The sequence below is a fragment of the Notamacropus eugenii genome, chromosome 1 (assembly GCF_028372415.1).
Source record: "Notamacropus eugenii isolate mMacEug1 chromosome 1, mMacEug1.pri_v2, whole genome shotgun sequence".
NCBI classification, from domain to species: Eukaryota; Metazoa; Chordata; class Mammalia; order Diprotodontia; family Macropodidae; genus Notamacropus; species Notamacropus eugenii.
Window position 1 is genome coordinate 445017971 of NC_092872.1, and position 16774 is coordinate 445034744.

General features: G+C 40.8%; 1 protein-coding gene across 6 annotated transcripts in view; it reads right to left on the reverse strand.

Moving 5' to 3' along the window:
* STRBP (spermatid perinuclear RNA binding protein) overlaps positions 1-12439 on the reverse strand; it is a 165822-nt gene extending 153383 nt beyond the window's left edge. For 5 of the 6 annotated variants that reach the window (XM_072631856.1, XM_072631854.1, XM_072631857.1 and 2 more), the window contains exon 1: positions 12048-12265. The gene's annotated coding sequence lies outside the window, so the exon portion shown is untranslated. Of the gene's footprint in view, positions 1-12047; positions 12266-12395 lie in introns of those variants that run through there. The other variant, XM_072631853.1, reaches the window with a different exon arrangement.
* Between the last annotated feature and the right edge of the window lie 4335 nt (positions 12440-16774).

Below are 16774 nucleotides of genomic sequence, written 5' to 3' on the forward strand. Positions count from 1 at the left end.
GAACACCTGGTGAGAAAGCTACCTATACCAAAGCAAAACAGCAACTATTATTCTACAACTTACAGTCTTAAGAGAATTGCCCAGGATAGAGAAGGACTAAGTTACCTGCCCATGAATCTAGGTCTTTATGACTCCCAGGCTAGCTCTGTATTCACTACAAGATGTTTCTTCATCACCTCCTCATTCCCATCCCCATCCCCAGTATTGTATGGTACTAGGCAACATGGCACACTAGAAAGAAAACTAGATAGGCTGGGTTTATATGATGACTGATACTTATTAGCTGCATAAGCACTGATAATCATTTAACTTCTTAGCTTTCCCATCTGTAAAATGTGAATAATACCTTATAGTATCAACAAGAGAACTAAAAAGATTAAATGAGATAACATAAACCTTAAAGCATTATTAAAATATTAGGTATCATTCAACACAATAAAAGGACTATATATACCTTATAGAAACTTTATATCTCTCCCAGTGCTTAGCACAATCATTTGCACAAAGGACTTAATAAATATTTGCTGAATGGAATAGGGAGAAAACTAACCTATGGCACATGGGACAAACTCAGAGATTCAACGCAGCCCAAGCTGCAGGAAAAGGTTTTAAACATGTTTACAGGTGGGCCAGCTGCCCTCTCTGGTTCATTCTGCTTTCCCTGGGACACATCAACTTCTGGAAAAGTTTAAAAGAGCATTGCTATGTCTGGCCTGCCCCTGAGTTCACTTCTGTTCTTGAACATGTTTATGATAATGATGATTCACATTTCTATAGCATGTTATGGTTTACAAAGCACTTTCCTCACAAATAAATGGAAAGCAAGTAGTACAAAGACCACCCACACTCTGTAGAAGAGGAAACATTTTTAACCATTACAAAGGCATGGAGTATGACTTCATCTAGGTCCTCACCATTGATCAACAATTGTTCTACCATCTCAAGTACTGTATTTCATCAGATGAGAGATTCCTTCACTGAGAATTTCTAACCTTGATTCCCCACAAATCATTCCTTCTAGTTTCCAATCTCTCTATAAATACTGGTGTACTTCCTGCTGCCTACAAACCACCCAGGTATACTTCATACGTAAAAACATTTTACTTGACTGTTATAAAGTCCTCAAATTAAAGTCCTAGATCTCCTTTTTTAAAGCCAAATTCCTAGAAAAAGCTATCCATTCTCCTTGTTTCCACTTACTCTCTTACTTCTAAAAACTACAAGCAATCTACCTTTAGACCTCCTTACTTGAATAAAATAGCTCCCTCCAAATTTACCAAGTATCTTTTAGATTGCCAAACTCCACTGCTTTTTCCTCAACATTCATCCTTCTTGACCTCTCTACAGCATTTGACAGTTTGAATACCCTTATCCTCCAAGATAAGCTCTCCTCTAGGACACTCTCTTCTCTCTAGGTTTTCATGTGGTCTCTCGTTTTTCTCTCATGGTCCTTGTTCCTGTGTGCCTGCTTCTTCTCAGTCTCCTCTACTGGATATTTCAGCTCCTAACTCTGAGTGTACTCGAAGACTCTATCCTGGGCTCTCTTCTCTATTAAAAACCAAGGATTCTTACCTGTCATGGACAGGTTGTTGTTGTTGTTGTGTGTGTGTGTGTGTGTGTGTGTGTGTGTGTGTGTGTGACCCCATTCATCTGTCTCAAAGGCCTCTTTTGTCACTTTAGTGAAGCCTATGGCCCCTTTCTTAGAGTAAGATTTTTAAATGCATAAAATAAAATACATAGGATTACAAACACTGAAATACATTAAAATATTTTTAAAAAACAAATTCACAACGGATACAAAGTAAGAACCAGAACAATTCATGAAATAAAAATAACAGTGTAAAGATAAACAACTCTGAAAGACTTAGAAACTCTGATCAACATAATGACCAATTATAAGCCCAAAGGATTCACGCTGAAACTGCTATCCAGATAGAAAGTCTGAAGGACTCAAGCACAGAATGAAGCATATTTTCAAGGGGAATATGGGGGACAAATAAGGGAATTTGAAAGGCATGGCAATACATACATGTTCTGTTTTTCTTGCTTTTCAAGTGGTAGAAGATAGGAAGGAGAGGGAGAATTCAGAACTGAAAAAAACTTTTTTAAAAAGTTCACAGACCCAGAGCAACTAAGTGACACTGTGGACAGAGTAACAGCCCTAGAGTCAAAAGGACACTGTGGATAGAGTAACAGCCATGGAGTCAACAGGAACCGAGGTCAAAACTGGACTTTAGATACTTACTAGCTATGTGACCCTGGGCAAGTCACTTAACCCTGACTGCCTCAAAAAATTAAATAAGGTTCACAGAACTCAGGTTAAGAAATTTTGCTTCATATTCTTTTTTAGTGACCTCATCAATTCTCAGAAGTTCAATTACCATCTCTACACTGATGACTACTAGATCTCTATATGCATCCCTAATCTTTCCCCTAAATTCCAGGCCTACATCACCAACTGTCTATTGAACTTTTCCAAGTGGATGTCCCACAGGCACCTCAAACTTAACATGTCTAAAACAGAATTCATCTTCTCCCCTACCCAAACTTACCTATTTCTCTTGTGGGTCATCTTTCTAGTCACCTAGGTTCACAATTGTATCATATTCAATTCTTTACTTTCCTTCATCCCCCATGTGTAAGTGCCAAATCTTGTCTATCTCCACAATATCTTTCACCTCTTCTCTTCTCTCAGCTCATACCACCCTCATCCACTCTTTCAATAGTCTCCTCATTAGCCTCTATTTCCAGGCTCTCCCCTCTCCAATCCCCCCTTCACAAAGTTGCAAAAGTATTATCCTAAAAACATAGATCTGATTATAATTACTCCCTTTCTCAATAAACTCTAGTACCTCCCTACTGCCTCAAGATGAAATACAAACTTCTTTGTCTGGCATTTAAACTTACTTTTCCGGGACTATAAAGTTACTCCCCTTCCTGCATTCTATCTTGTAGTCCAACCAAACTGATTTACTTACTGTTCCTTCCACACAATAGTGTTATCTCCTGTCACTATCCGATCATGTGCATGACCGTGGCCTCTTTATAGTCCCCTTTGGCTGCAATATACTCCCTCCTTGCTTCTACCTCTTGGAACTTCTAAATTCCTTCAAAGTTCATCTCAACAATCACTTCTTGTGAAATTTTCCTGATTCCCCAAGTTTCCAATGTCTTGCCCCTAAAAATTACCTCATATTTATTTTGAATGTAGTCTGAATATATTTATATTTGCACATGTCTGTTCTGATAAGTAAACTCCTCGAAAGGAGCTATTTGATATTTGTCTTTGCATCCCTAACACCTAACATAGTGCCTCACACAAAATAGGAGTCTAGTAAATGTTTGCCGAATGAATTTAAAGCTACCCCAGAGTAACTCCCTCAAGTGTCATTCTCATAACCCAATTAACCAATTTGCACCTCCAGAAAAAGAGAAGTGCTTAACATTTTTTTTAAATGATTAAATGAACTGTCCAAAGTTACACAGCTAGTAGAAGTATTGGTACTTATAGAGCCTCTAACCTCAAATCAGGTACTCTTTCCTTGAAGAATCAGCAACTTGGCACAACACTTCAGATAAGTTTTCTCTGAAAGGCTGCTAACACCTATTCCTTATATCTTAGTTTCTACATATGTAAAAAAAATATAGGAACATTTCATTTACATGGATATCATAAACAATATCGAACAGATATGTGAACTCTGAACTTATGGACTAAAGAACACCATAAATATAAAGCTAAGAATGGAATTCAGAAGCCAGCATCATATCTATTTCACACAAAAAATAACTGGGGGCTGGGAGGAAGGAGGGCAATCGGGATGAAGTGACTTGCCCAGGATCACACTGCTAATAAGTGTCTGAGGTTGAATTTAAATTTGGGTTCTCCTGACTCTAAGGCCAGTGTTCTATCCATTGGACCACCTAGCTGCCCTCAAAACAATTTATTAAAGGACTATCTGATGCAGAATATCATGTACGATGCTATAGAATAAAAAAAAAAAGGAAAACCTATATGGTTGTGGTTGTCATGGAATCTAGCACAACTCTCTCGTTCATTCCACCACCATTTAGATGTCTATTTTATATCAAAAACCATGGTAGGACCTGGAGGAGATAAAAAGATAATTAATACAATCTTTGCCTTCATGAAGTATTTTGTAATCCAGAAAGAGAGATACAACAAAAAAAAGCACAAACATACCACAGGAGGGAAAACCTGTAGTGCAGAAAATAGAGTAAATGTGTTGAGGGTACAAAGTACTTGGAAAGCAACCTCACTGGGGAAAAATGGGAAGGTAAGGAATGAAAGGCGGCTTCTTGGAGAAGATAGTGCTTAAGCTAGGCCTTGAAGAATGAGAATGAACAGACAAGATTTTGATAGTCAAGGATGGAGAAGAAGCACACCAAGCAAGGGAAAGACTGTTAACAAAGATGAATTAAAACAGCCTAGGAGAAGAAACTGGACGTCATCTAGTTTTGGCATGTGGAACAAGGTTACCGGAGAGAAAATTTGGAAAGCTTTTGAGTGAAGACAAAGTAAGGATGACCTTGAATATCATTTTAAGGAGTTTGGACTTTATCATAGACAACAGAAAGCCATTGAATGGTTCTGCAGACAAAAATGTCAGGATCAGAGGTATGCATAATAGTAACTCCCATTTCCATATAGCTTTTTAAGATGTACAAAGTACTTTCCTCCCAGTTATCCTATAAAGTAAGCAGTACAAGTTATCCCTATTTTATAGATAACTAAGACTCAAAGTTAAACGACTTTCAAGGTCACATAGCTAGTAAGCACAAAAGGCTCCTGTCTACCACAAAAATAGAACTATCACAACAGAATGATAAGGCCAAGAGAGAGGAAATGACTTGTATATGATCATATGAAAAATGAGTGAAGGGCCACAACTTGAAGTCAGGCCTTCTAATTCCTAAAGGCTGCTCTTTCCACATACCTCACAACCTCATTAAGTTGTAATACAGCTCGTTGTTTAACCAGGAAGAAAACTGATTACTATGCGTAATATTTGGTGAGTTCCAGGTTCATTTGTAACTAAATAGAAAAGTGGAAGAAGCACCTACATTGCCCCTTTCACAAAGGACCTCTCTCACTCCCTTTTAATTTAATAAATCCAAGAATTCTCATTTTCAACAAAGTTGATAGGAACCCAAAATAAAATAACATTAGCAATACAAGTGGTAGTCTTTGTACTCACATCAAATACCAATATAAATGAGCAATGCTCCTACACTTTACAAAGTAAATAATATACACTGACTGACTACTATTTGCAAAAACTGTGTACCTAAGTGGCTCCTAGCTGATAGAAGGGTGTGAGGGGAAAGAGAGTTACAGAATATTAGTCATTTCCAAAATATTCCATTTAAAAACCTATTCTATGAGAAAACCATATTATTTATAAAATCATAAATTTAGAGCAAGGGGCCTCAGAGGTCATCTAATCCTGCATCATTTTATAGAGGAAAAAAACACACAGAAGACATTTTTTTCTAATTCTGACTGTCACTAATTAGGTATCTGACCTTGTGCAAGTCACTTCAAGTCTCTAGACCTCAGTTTCATCCTTATTTAAAATGAAAAGGGTCAGACTAGATAAGGTAGCTTTGGGGTCCATGAACCTGTTTCAAAACATTGTGATATGTATTTCAATAACTGGTTTCTTTAATAAGATTATGTTATTTTATGCATTTAAAAATATTCTAAGAAGGGGTCCAATGATTTCACCAGACTGTCAGAGAGGTCCGTGACACAAAAAAATGTTAAAAAGCCCTGAATTAGATGAACCCTAATATAGTCCCTTTAGCTCCAATGTTCTAACATTCTATTCTGTGTTGTAAAGTCTCTTACAACTGTGACATTCCATGATTCTAGGACACTATGACAGTAGAGACAAAACAATACATAGAAGCTAAAGTCCTTCCAAAATTATATGTATCCTTCCCTCTCCATTGACTTTAGGACAGTGGTTCCCTACACTTGAAATCGTTAAATTCATTTCAATGAACAAAAGCTGAGCAGACCAGTGGGAGATTATGCAAAGCCCTGGCACCTGGAAATATACTGCAGATGAGCAAAAAAACTGCAGGTGTAGAGCGGTAAAAAGCTACACCTAACCAGTGACCTAGAAATGCCAGGGGATTTATTACACAACCTGCTGCAGAATTCTCACTTTTCAAATGGAAATGAGCCATGAAGTCACACAATGCAAAAGGGCTGTGATTTTATTATTGAGACAAACAATTGGACACATCTGAATTCTACTGAAGATGAATAAACTAATGAATATAATATTTCTAATAAAATAGTATTGTCATGTTAAATATAACCAGGAAACCAAACACCTGGATCCCTAGGCTACTTGTCAAATAGGGGTTACACTTAAAGAACACCATCATATAGTAGAAAGAGCACCAGACAAGAACACCAACTACATTTACTTACTTGCTGTGTGACCTTGAGAAAGGCATTTCATCTCTGTGGGCCTGAGCTTCCTCCATTCTCTAAAATGACGGGGATGGACAAGACAATTTTAGAATTCTCTTCCATTTCTAACATTCTACGTACTCAGGTCCTTTCTGAGTCTAATATTCTATGACTGTAAGACCTTGAATGATTCTATAACCCTGAAGCAAAAAATATTGAAATTAAGTATAAATGAGATAAAAATTTAACTAGTCAACTCACTATTTAAGCAGAGGAACCTATATTACAGACTTATAGATCCTCTAATTTCACACCAATATTTGATTATATCACCACTAATGTGGTCTCATTACTTCATTCTTTCAATTTTAATTGCCATATAAATTTAACATCTCAATAGATGTTAAATAGTTTTCTAAAATTAGATTAGACAATGAAGTTTTATAATTACCTATTCAGCAATAGCTTTTCTATAGCTGAACAGTTTCCAAAAAAAAAAAAATCTTCCAATAAAAAACTATGTGAAAGCAAATAAAAATGAGGTAAAATGCAAGACACCTCAATTGTTTCACAAGCTAGTGAATCCTCTCAGTCAGCATAAAGAGAAATTACAAATGAAGCTCAATGTCACAACCCTCTGGTGAAATAAATTAATGACTAATAAAGCAATTTACTATTTACATTCTGCCATGAATGAATGAAGCTCAATGTCACAACCCTCTGGTGAAATAAATTAATGACTAGTAAAGCAATCTACTATTTACATTTTGCCATGTCTATCATAACCAACATTCAGAGGCTTTTCAAAACTAAGAAAACTAAACTACAACACACACACACAAAACTGAAAATCATTCCCTCAGAAAGAATTGCGAATTGTTAACGGGAATAAAAATCATACAGCAGCATCTCAATAGACAGCAGCATGGTATAGAGGAGATAAGCAGTGGACTGGAGAGACCTGGGTTCTCCTCTTGAATCTCTAACTAATTTTTCAGGTGACCTTGGGAAAAATCATTTCACTTCCCAAGGCCTCAAGTTCCTTTATCTATAAAAGAAGGACAAGAGCAGATGAATTCTAAAATTCCTTCTAGCACTAACATTCTATATTTTGGTATTCTATTTTATAAGCTCACTCTCTGAATCTAGGAGTACAGAAATTTTAAAAAATGAAAAAGCATTCAAATCAAATGCACTTACTTTGAGGGGTTTGCCATTTCTCTTCTCAAGTTATTAAAAAAGACAATGAAAATTCAACTTTGATTAAATACTCGCAAAACTTACTGCAAAGGGCCATTATCTGTTTTTATTACCCAGGTGTTTAGCAGCCCAAACTGACTATGTTAGTTTCTGTCGAAACAATCTTAAGCAAATACATGTCCCTCATAAGCAGTTATGACTGAGGAATCCAGACCAGCCTAGCACTGAACAACAGAATATTGCATATATGATGATACAACTACATGTTCTGTACAGCAAAAGAGATAGCCTCATTTTGCAGAGTAACTACAATTCAAGGAAACAGAATTTCTCCTCCATCCAATGTTGCTACTGCACACTGCACACCCAAATGACACAATATAGAAAGCATTAACTACTTTTTAAACCCGCAGAAAAAGGGATGGAAAAGGACAGAAGGAAATAACATTTTTGACCAGTATTTACTTAGCATTGTTCTTTCAAAGGACTCAAACTTACTTAATATAAACCATCTCAATTCCCTTGAGATAGCGAAGGATCAGGTTTCAGTAGAAGAAAGGAATATAAAGGGATTAAGTGTCTCATCCAGCAAGTCACTGGGAAAATAGAAACTAGAACCCAGTTATGCAGACTTCCAAGTCTGAAGTATTCAAGAGAAGGTCTAAGTTCAGACAGGTTCGTAAATTTGGAATAGTTTGAAGAATCCAGAAAAGACTGTCCTGAGCCCTAGCACTTTATAAAGTTCTGAAGTATAACAAGTATGCTAAAACTGCACTATTACGTACAGAGTACTAGACCTAATTTCCTACATCTTAAGTGCTGAACAAGTAGATAGTTTCTAAAGTCTCTCTCCTCAGTTCTAACATTCTAAGTTCTAAGACCATTTTCTTCCCAGCTCTTAACAATCAGTTTGAGTCTCGTCTGCACTAGATCACTCAAATGGTCTCACACAAAAAAATGGGAAATGCAAAAGAAAAAATTGGCAATGCTGATAGCAATTTTCAAAGGTTACCCCCACTCTTCTTGTCCAAAACTGCTCAACTGCTGCCAAAAAATTAAGGTCAAACATCACTGCCGATAACAGTATTCCATAGGCTTATCACACCTCAACAGAGCTTCCAGTAGGTGTCACAGTATGTACAGCTGAAATCTGTGGCAAATCACATCCTTCCCCCTCTCAAAAAGAGAACATGGAATATATGTATTCTCTTAATTTACTATTTCATGATCTGGATTTTAAAAAATCAATTAGGCTAAAGATAGTTTATTCTAATAGAATAATAAATTCAAAACGTGCACATTTACAAATTCAAATTATTTTATGCTCAGCTGCTCTCCACTTAGCCTGCCTGTTTATAGTTAAAATTCACTCAAAGGAGAGACCTCATAAAAATATCCTTAACTAAAAATGTTCACAGATATTTTCTAGATTGTCAAAAGTTGGAATAATTGTGCAGAAAGCTCAGAAGTTAGTTTTTTGTTTTAAAACCACACAAGGAACAGTATACATTTCAGAGAAGCAACACCATTTCTAATGAATATGATCAAATTAACCATTAAACTGTCTACATGGACTAAATTTAGGGACGTTGAGTAGGGCCACCTTTCACTGGCCTATTAGGTAACCACCTAGGTTACTGAGGTAGTCAAAGCAAGTTTCCTTGATCCTTCCAAATCCCAAAGAATGTAACACTAGCCATAGAACACAGAGTGGGAATGGCACTAAAACGTCTGTTCTCAAACCCCTAACAGTTATCTCCCCATGTGTTTGGCAGGCTAATGGAACAATGCCTGCACCAGCCACAGAACCTGCTCTCTTCAACAGTTCTAAAGCTAGCTGCCCAGGGAAGAAGCCAGGCCGGCCCAGCAGGATGCCAGAGAATAGACCCAACCAGGCTCAAAAGGCAAAATAAATTCCTCCAGACCTATTTTCTCCCCGTGAGGCCTCAGAGAGCAGGCCTATAAAACTGGAACAGACCAAGTACTCTAGCCCAGTGACTAGGTCACCAGGATAAAATTCATATATTCTACCTAAAAACTAACCCCAATTAACCAGAACACAATATTTGCAGAATCTCCACAGAAAGCCTGCAGCCCAGAGCCATAACAGATACGTGACAACAGAAGAACAAAATGAAAAAGTGCAATAACTTGAATTTTTAATTTAACAAATGCTTTACTGGACTTTTGTGTCTAAAAGCACAATAGCAAAACAGTTTTCAGGCAGCCACAGTTCAAAGGAGTTCTTTACATACTAAATTAGAACGACAGAATGATGCAGTGGAAGAGTACTGAATATGGAATTGGAAGATTTGAGTTAAATCTCAATTCTGCTAATGACTACTCATGAGATCCTGAGCAAGTCACCTCCATGAAAGGGTTGGAACAGAGGACCTCAAAGTGCTAATTTTCTGTGACTTTTATGAAATTTCAGGGTCCCTTTGAGCTTGAGGCCCAGATCTGGCTCTCCAGTCTAAGATGACCTACCTACACTTAGGTAGAGACAGTAGCTTCCTCTTTTCTGCTTTCCTCCTGCTATACCTTACCTGAGAAATTTGAGCATTCCCCTATCCTCCAGTCCAACATCCTTGGCACTCCTAAGTTCAGGACTTTTAGCCTAAGCATCACACACCTAACAATGCAGAAAGTTGCCCCACAATCTCAAAACCTTCCCCAACCCTCCCTTCCATGCTTCCTCTAATCTTGCAGTTTTACAATTAGGTACTACTTACACTCATGGTTCCAAAACAATCTGACAGCCCTGTGAGATAGTTCAAGTATTATTTTTCAGAATTTTGCAGATAAGAACAGAGGCTCAGAAAGCTCAAGTAACCATGACGTTCACACGGCTAGTAAGTATCAAAGCTTAAACTCAAATCATCTAACTTAAAGCCTACCAGAAGCTGCTTATCATTTGCCCCCTCCCCATTCATTCTAAGGTTTCTAGAACCTACATCCAGCTTACCTCCATTGCCCTGGGAACCAATGCTTTTGCATCTTGGGAGATTTGCCCTTCAACTTTTCATTATCATGAATACTGGAATCTTGTCTCCAATATATTACCTCTACTCTAACCTCAAATCCATAAACCTGATCAATTTTCCACAAACCTAGCACCCTACCATCCTTTCACTTTCTTCTCTAACCAAAAATCCTATTTTTACCTCTAATCACCTAACTTAGGCCCCTTCCGATATCTTCTTCAAACAATCCTGCCCTTCTTTTCTTGTTCTATTCCTAACCCAAACTCAAGAATTTTGCATCATTTCCATTACTTCCCCTGTACCTATTCCCCCTTACCCTCCACACACACACACACACACACACACACACACACACACACACACACACACACACACACACACACACACACACACACACACACACACACACACACACACACACACATCCTTGCCCTACCTATCAGGTAAGTTACGGTCTATCTTCACTATCAGTGCCTTACCTACCCAGAGGATTCTCTGCTGTGCTTCACCTTACCAAAAAGAAACCTCCTCCCCACCCCACCCACAACCCAAAGTCTTTCTCCTTAGAATACGGATCCCAAATCATTTACTACCTCCCTCTGGGTACACCTCTCTCCTCACTATTATCCCGTGGGCCCCCCAACTCACTCTACTGATCCCTTCTGCTTCTCTAACATTCACTTAACCACCCCCCTGCCTCTTCTCTCTATTCTCGACCCCCCCCCACAATACTCTCACCGCATCCTCGGCCTCCACCCTCTCATCCTATCCTCGAACCCCCTCCCTCCCTTTCTCCTCGAGCCTCACCTCTCCCCCCCACCTTCTAGGCCCCCACTCCCACCTCCCATCCTCTCCCTATTCTCAGAGCTCCCCACCCTCTCTCCATTCTCGAGTCCCCCCCTTCACTCCCTCCCCATCTTCCCTCGCCCCCCTTCACACACACACACACACACACACACACACACACACACACACACACACACACACACACACACACACACACACACACGTCTCCATCCTCCACCACCAGCCTCTCCCCTTCCCGGATCTGGTCGGGCTGAGCGCGGGCTCTCTCTCGCACACATATCCCATGCTCCATCTTCGTCCTCTTCCCCCTCCCCCTCCAAAGGTGAATGTACCGTCCTGCCCTTGTCGTTCCCGGGACGCGGCGGCCGCGGCGGCGGATACAAAGCCCGCCCATCCTCCCCGCCGGGGCCGGGCCCGGGAGAGGTGGGGGAGGCGCTGGGATCCCTGCCCTGGCTCCGAGCTCCCCGGGGCTCCCCGCGGCCGCGGCGGCTGCTAAGGACACACACAATAAACAATGCGGAGCGGCGCTCGGCCGGCTCCCAACCGCCACAACGGCCGCAGTCAACCGCCTCCAACCGCCGATTGCCCGCCCGCCCCCTGACGCCTACCCGAGCCGGCGCCCAGTTCCCGCTGCCGGGCCCAAACCCAGGCTCCCTCTGGGCTCCCCGCACCGCCGCCGCCGCCGCCGCCTCTTCAGCCCCGGCTCCTCGGTCTAGCGGCGGCGGCTCCGGCTTCTACTGCTGCGGCTGCTGCTGCTGCTGCTGCCGCGGGGGCTCTGGCGGCGAGCGGGGCTTCGGCGGCGAGCACGTGACCTCTCTAGGCTTCCCTCATAGGTGGGCCCAGGGAAGGGGCGGGCCTCGCTGCGGCTGAGGAACGGAAGCCCGCCCCTCGCTCTCGCCTCGCTCCCCCCTCCCTTTCCTTCTCTCTTTTTCCCCCTCCTGCCCGTGGTGCCGCACCTGAGAGCCTGAGCCAGCGCCCGCCGCCGCTTGCGCCGACTACGCACCTGGAGCGCGCTAGTGCGCACGCGTGGGAACTGCCGACTCGGCCGGCCGCACCTGCCTGGGCCGGAGGGACCGAAACTCTCTCCGAGCTTCCCTCCGGCCCCTCCCCTTCCCTCTCCCCCCACGTTCCCAGGGCTACACCTGAGCCCCGCTGCGCCATTGTCGGAGCGGGGGACCTTGGAGCGCGCCCCAGGTGCGTGCTCGGGGCGCGGAAACGCCGACGCTTCCCCGAGGAGGCGGAGGCCGCCGAATTCTTTCCCTAGGAGCCGGTCTGGCCCGTTACCGGCCGGCCTTCGCTCCCTGCGGTGCTCATTGGGTCTGTTTCCAGGCAAAAGGAGAGAGTGGCGACCAGGAGAGAAGAGGGAGTTAAAATGTTGGGGGGCGGGGCGGGGACGTTGGCCGGGTATACGGATGACCAGCTTCACTGCTGGAAGCCAGCAGGAGATCCGGAGCCCGAGGTCGCGCGTTCGAGTCCCCTCCCCGCGGTTTACCGTATGTGACCTTGGCGGAGGGCAGATCGCTCTCCACCTGCTGTAAAATGGGGAGATTCCACTAGAGCCCTTTCAGTCCTACCTAAATCTTCAGTAAATGCTTCTTTACTTTATGCGCTAGGACAAGGGCAGAGCACAAGAATTCTTCACTCCTCAGGGTTTCAACGTCCTCTTCCGTCAGATGAGGAAGGAAAATGGACTGTAGGGGCTCCAAGTCTCAGCTCTGAAATGTTGTGATAATGGGAAACCCTGTCCTCTTACAAAACAAATCGGAACTGGAGAAATGAATGAATGATCTTGTGATTTTTTTTTTTTTTTGGAGAAGAGAGGTCCGCCGCCCCCCCCCCCCCGGCGGTAATTGAATATTTAATACGTTTAATAATGTGCTCATCACTTGGGGGGTAAGAACAGTCTCCCCTTAAGGAGCTTACATTCTAATTGGGTAGGATAAATAAGATGATTTGTCTAAGACCATACATTGATTTAGTGACTCAACCTTGGTGAGCACCTTGGAGAATCCGCTCCTGGCACTTTGTCAGCAAACACTAAAACACGTGCATTCTCACTTCTTTTATTACCCTTCACTTTGCACGAAGAGTACACTGTACCTCAGTTGTTATAGAACCTTGGAGCTAGAGCTGAGTTCAGAGAGACTTGCCCGCAGTCACAGGGGATCATAGATTTAAGGCTGAAAAGGATCTCACAGATCATTTAATCCAGCCTCCTTCTCTGTAAAAGATAAGCAAATGGGGTCCTACAGAGGTTGACATGAGGAAGGGGAGAAGGGGACAAGCATTTATTAAGTACCCACAATGTCCCATGCGGTATGCTATGCTAAGTACTCTACCAATATTTCATTTGATCCTCACAATAATCTGGAAAGTGCTATTATTATCCCCTTTTTACAACTGAGGAAACTTAGGCAAATAACAGTTAAGTAACACAGACAGTAAATGTCAGGCCAGATGTGATCTCAACTACTGTGGACTCTAAATGCTCCCAAGGTCATACAGGTAGTAAATGGAAGAACTAAGATTTGAATCCATATTATCTTCTGATTCCAAATCCAGTTCTCTTTCCAATATATATTTATCCACATCCATATATCCATTTATCCTTCTCACTAGGCCCTTTTCTTGAGACCCCTGTGCCTTTAGTTTCCTATAAGCTTCCTGTTTCCCCAACCAGAAGCTGCTAGAGAATAGGTCTGGCCAGTCTAGTAAATAGAATCAAAAGTTCTAGTCTGGTATCTCTGTCAATTCAATTCAACTCAACAAATATTTGTTAAATTCTTATTTGGGGAATGGAATCAGATACACTACAATTTCTCCCTTCAAGATGCTACATTTTCTCTTAGTTACAAAGCTAATGAGTGGTGAAGGAGCCCATTGGTGTTACTTTTTAGATAAGTGCCAAACAGGTATTTATTAAGTGCCTACTATGTATGTGGAATTCCTTATTGTATCCTTGGAGTTCACAAACTAATATGAAAAGTACTTCCAAAATAAGTTGACTTGGAATTGACCCAGAATACTCTCTCTATTGCCTCTTAGAATTCAATGCTCAACTCAAGTGCCTTTTCGGATTCCAAAGTGGTTAATGTTTTCCCTTTCTCCCCACTACACACCCCACCCCCCCAAAATTCCTTGTATTTTTATTTCCCAATCTATGATTTCAACAGTATAAGGAATTTCTGGTAAGGAAATTCCCTCTACCAATCCAGATTGACACCTGCAATGTATTTTATAGTCTTGGACCACAGAGGTTAAGTGATTTATTCAGCGCAGAGCCAATACATAAAAGGCAAGACTTGGAGCCAGGGATTCCTGCGTCTAAAGAAAACTTTCTGTCTATAAGGCCAGCTCTCTATCCACTACACCTTATAGCCTCTATACTTGGCATATATTTTGTTTAAATTTTCTGTGAATATTTTTCTAATATTTTCTATGAATTTTCTGTGTACTCTTGTGTTCCCCCAATAGAATGTGTGCTCCATGAGCACAGAGATTGTCGTTTTCTCTTTATATCCCCAGCACCTAGCATAGAGTGACTGGCACACAATGGATGCATAAAGATGTTGGTTCAAATTGAATTGTTGAAAGTGGGAAGCTGGGGTGTTGATTCATATGTGGACACTGGACAAAAAGCTTTATACAAAAAATTCAGCTTTCTTCATTGTTTACGCCTTTGTCAAACTTGTTATCCAGATGCCCTGAGTCTGTCCCTGGGGACATAGAAGCTTGAAAACCTATTTTAGACAGAATTGAAGAAAGTTACATGAATATTCTAAGGCCTTCCTGCCACCACCACCGTAATACTTTTTTAGGGCCATTGCTATATACTCTCTAATTTGAGGAAAATCAGATAGCCAGGGTAAAATGAATGACTTAGTATCATAGAGTCACACAGTCATAGAGCTGAAAGAAGCATCAAAGCATACAATATGAAAATTTAGGAAACATTAAGTGGCTACTGTGTCCAAGGTACAAGGTACCAGAGTCTGGGATACAGAATTTAAAAACCACAGTCCTTGACTTTGAGATTACATTCTACTGGAAGACAGAGTATGTAAAACAAAACAAAAGAGCAAGATCAAGCAGAAAATAGGAATGACAAGTAAGGAGAACAGGAAAGATTTCCATTGGAGGTTATCACCCAAGCTAAGTTTTGAAGTAGACTAAGGATTCTAAGATGTGGGATGAGGAAGGAATGCATTGCAGAAATGGGGATAGTCTATACAAAGGCATGGAAGTAGAATATACAATACTGATTTTGGAGAACTGTGAGTAGGATATAATGTAGAACATAAATAAAATACATTAGGATTTTACATTGGATCACAGAATGTTAGTACAAAGAACACGATGTCTGACCTTAGAAGTCATCTACTCTGACCTCTCAGTCTGCTGATGAGGAAACACATGGAGAAAGAAAGGAATCACGATAAGTTAGTGGCAAAGGTAAGAAATTTTCCTCTCTTTATCTCTTGAAGTTAAACTGTGCTCTCCAACATGTTAAAACATTGCTGCAAAAATCAAATATACTAATTTTCCAATCAGCATCTCTCTCTCCAAAAGGTCATCATATTTGTCTTAAGTTTTCTCAAGTTTAAAATTTTAAAAATAACTTGTTATATGAGTGTAAAAAATAGCATCTGAACCTTTTGTTTAAGTGTGAAACACACCTCTGTCATGACTCAGTACTGGATGAACAAATATTTACCTAAGATTCCATAAGAAAAATTTCCCTTACACTGAGGAAGTCAAAAGAGATGATAGCCCCTAACCCATAGAAATCCAAACATCTAAACCTCAATGATTCAGAGGGGCCAAAGCCTGGAAGTTGGAAGTCAGCAAAAGAATCCAGAGAACTCAGAGTGAGACCAAGCAGAGCCAACCATTGTATCCAAAAGTATAAGAGGGAGCAGTCAGGTTCTGAGGCAAAGCCCATAAATCAAGAACTAAAAGTGGAGAGATGAATAAATACAAGAAATCACCCTCTAGTATCATAGTTATTGCAAATCTAACTCAATAACAACTGCAAACAGATACAAAAAGGAAAAAAAACTACATGAATAACCTAAATGAAATGGAGCAAATACTAAAACTATTTTTAAAAAAATTAAAGCTCTACCATTGACCCAGGAATATCACTTCTAGGACTATATCCCAAAGAGATCATAAAAATGGGAAAGGGTACCACATGTACAAAAATATTTATAGCAGCTCTCTTTGTGGTGGCCAAGAACTGGAAATCAAGGGGATGCCCATCAATTGGGGAATGGCTGAGCAAGTTGTGGTATATGAATGTAATGGAATACTATTAGGCTATAAGAAATGATGA